The 3351-nt window shown below is 43.7% G+C and overlaps 1 pseudogene; it reads right to left on the reverse strand.

Annotated features, from left to right (window-relative positions):
• Positions 1 to 1516: 1516 nt before the first annotated feature.
• On the reverse strand, positions 1517 to 2984 carry LOC128105718 (nucleophosmin-like; annotated as a pseudogene).
• Between the last annotated feature and the right edge of the window lie 367 nt (positions 2985 to 3351).

Raw genomic sequence — 3351 nt, forward strand, 5'->3', positions numbered from 1 at the left:
GCAGTGGGGCTGGATAAAGACGCCCTTACTCTTACAAAGAGCTGAGGCTTAGATGCGCAGCTCTTCCTCACTGGAGGAGCTGGGCTTTACTGTCCTGCCCTCTGCACACGTTCCCCATGACTGCTGCAACACACCACCACACACATAGTGACTAAGACAACCCACATACATTGTCTTACAGTTACGGTTATTACAAGTCCAGAATGGCTCCCTAGGGTGCCATTCCTCCTGGAGGCTTTGGAAAAGCCTTCCTTACTTTCTCTGCCTCTTAGAGAGGCCTGAGTCCTGGGGTCCCACATCATTCCAGCTCTGCTCCTGTCCTCATACCTCCTCTGCACTGGCCCACCAGGGCTCTTTTCATAAAAGTCTTAACTTTACATCAGGCTGGGTTTTATCTCCCTACCTCGGGATTAACTCAAGAGTATCTGCAAAGTCTCTTTGGCCCTTATCGGGGACTATGGGGGTCCAGCCCCTTGATAGTTCCCTCCCAGGGTCCGGGAAGAATCTACAACCAGCTGATAATTAATCTTTGATGATAGGAAATGAATCAACGTACATGAAACTCCTTAGTCCATACACCTTATTATTCTGTGTCAATTCTCTCTCTACACAGCTTTTATTCTGCTCTCATGCCTAGCTCCTTTCTTGCCTGACTTCTCTCTACGTTTATCTGCTGTCCTCTAAGTACTGTCTTAATTCTCTCATCTGAGTTCTGCCCCATCTAGGTCCTTCCCATCTTAGCTCCTCTCCCATCTCCTTCTTCCTCATCTTGTTCTTCCCCATCTGGCTCTTCCTCATCTTCCATCTCGTTCCTCTAGTCCTCTCTTCTAGCCCTTCAACCTAGTTCTTTCCCATCTCAGTTCGTTCCTCTCCAGTTCTTACCCATCTAGTTCTTCCATTCTCATTTCTCTTCTCCATCTCATCCTCAAGTTCTCACCCTCAAATCCTCCTGCAAGTCTCCTTATCCTTCTTTGTTCTCCCCAAGTCTCTGAGGTATTTAGCTATAAACCCAAGCAATAGCAATCCTCCCACTCCAGCCAGGTCACCAGGCTTGAATTCTTACAGGGTCATAAAGGCAGACAAAAGTTTTCCTCAGGCAGTGACCACCAGGCTTTCTTTTACAACCCAAAAGGGGAGTGGTAAAGGAGGAGGTCAACTGAGAGCTGATGATCGGTTAGTATATCAAAAAGGGAATTTATGTGCTCAGTCTACATTTCTAGAAGTGGTTAGGTAAGAAGTTAGGAGTCTATAATGTTAGTAAGGCTGTAAGAAAGGAGGGTCTCAGCTAAAATTGCACAAGAAATAAAGCTATCTACCTAACAGGTGTCATTTCCATAAGGGTGTTACATTAGTTCAGGAGATCATTTGGCCTTGGATGCTTGATAGATATTTTATATAAATAGATAAATACACTGTTAGGAGTTCTTGGAAGCACACAAGAAAAACATTGTAGGAACCAGCTAATATATATATATACATATGCAATAGCTAAAATATCACCAAGACTTCTTTTTTTTTTATTAAAATACTGAGTTTATTTCACATGTATATTTGTCTCCCTACCATTTCCACATCTGACCACCACTATTACTATGTCCTATCATAACATTCCATACATACTTAAAACCAAGTAAAGGGTGGAGTTCCATCCTTGAAAACTAAACAGGCATTTTAGACAACACATTCTTGGCAATGGAACCTGGACAACATTTATCAAACACAGTAGGGAAAGTTCTCACTTTGCATTATAAAAAGGACAGCCGGATATATCAACTGTTACAGAAATTAAGTAAGACGGAATTATTTCAAACTGTTTAAACCATTTTCGTAAAGAGACTTTCTCCACTGCCAGAGATCTTGAATAGCCTCCTGGTCAGTCATCCGGAAGCAATTCTTCACATAATTAATGAACTTGGCTTCCACTTTGTGAAGAGAACCACCTTTTTCTATCCTTGCTTGCATTTTTGCCTTAATGTCTTCTACAGAACTAGGTCCTTTTGGTGTTTTAGGAGTTTTTTCCTGTTTTTTGAAAGACTCTTGACCCTTTGATCTTGGTGTTGATGGTTTTAAGTCTTTTCTATTTTGGTTTGATTTTTGTGTATTTTTTTTTTTTTTTTTTTTTGGTTTTTTCGAGACAGGGTTTCTCTGTGTAGCTTTGCGCCTTTCCTGGATCTTGCGCTGTAGACCAGGCTGGCCTCGAACTCACAGAGATCCGCCTGGCTCTGCCTCCCGAGTGCTGGGATTAAAGGCGTGCGCCACCACCGCCCGGCAGATTTTTGTGTATTTTTGGCTGGGGTATCTCGTGCAGATTTCTTCACTGGAACTTTTTCTTCAGTTTCCTCATCATCAAAATAATCATCATCTTCATCTTCATCATCATCATCATCTTCATCGTCATCCTCATCATCCTCGTCAAGTTTTACTTTTTTCTGCGGAACCTTGTTACCACCCCCGGGAGCAGATCGTTTTCCAGACATACTTAAGAGTTTCACATCCTCCTCATCTTCATCTTCTGACTCTGCATCTTCCTCTACAGCTACTAGGTGCTGTGCACTAATGTGCACAGGCCCCAAACCACACTTCAACCTTAAGACCACAGGTCGTGTAATTTCAAAGCCCCCAAGAGAAACTGTTGGTTGTACAGACATTTTCAAAGTTGCCAGTGTTACTTTAATTGGACTGCCTTCATAGTTCATTGCTTCTACCTCGACGATGTGTAATTCGTCTTTTGCCCCTGCCCCTAAACTAACCGTTCTTAGTGATAACTGGTGCTCATTCTCATCATTATCCACCTTAAAGTGATAATCCTTGTCAGCTTTTAGTTCACAACCGAAAAGAAAAGGTAGTTCTGAGGCCTGAGAGGGCTCATGTCCATGTCCATCGAGTCTTCCATGAGGTGGAGGCGCGCACTTCGGTGTGAGAGAAGTCGGACGGAGGAAACTGCCTTCTGCTCCTCAGAACAGACACGCAGGACGGAATCACGCCAGGGACTCACCAAGACTTCTTAAGCCATGACTCGACCTTCAGGAAAGTCCTTGACTTTTCCAAGTAGTAGCTTTTGTGATAGTAGCTGGATTCCATTACATTTTCCTGTGGCTTGCAGCAGGCTCTGAGAGGGAACAGTCCAGGGGTCTGAGTACTGGAGTCGTGGTCTCATGGGAGGGAGCTCACTCAGTTGCCTCCATCTGGACACTTCAGTATCACCTGTGTGATATCTTTTTTTCTCTGCTATCCCTAAGAAGTGACTTGCCTCTGACGCCATGACAAACTAACTCTAATCTTTCCACTTGTTCTTGTCGACCTCTTCTTATAAACTAACTTCCCCCTCCCTCCTTCCCTCCTTCCCTCCTT

This window comes from Peromyscus californicus, unplaced genomic scaffold, assembly GCF_007827085.1.
Source record: "Peromyscus californicus insignis strain IS unplaced genomic scaffold, ASM782708v3 Scaffold_9__1_contigs__length_137607984, whole genome shotgun sequence".
NCBI classification, from domain to species: domain Eukaryota; kingdom Metazoa; phylum Chordata; class Mammalia; order Rodentia; family Cricetidae; genus Peromyscus; species Peromyscus californicus.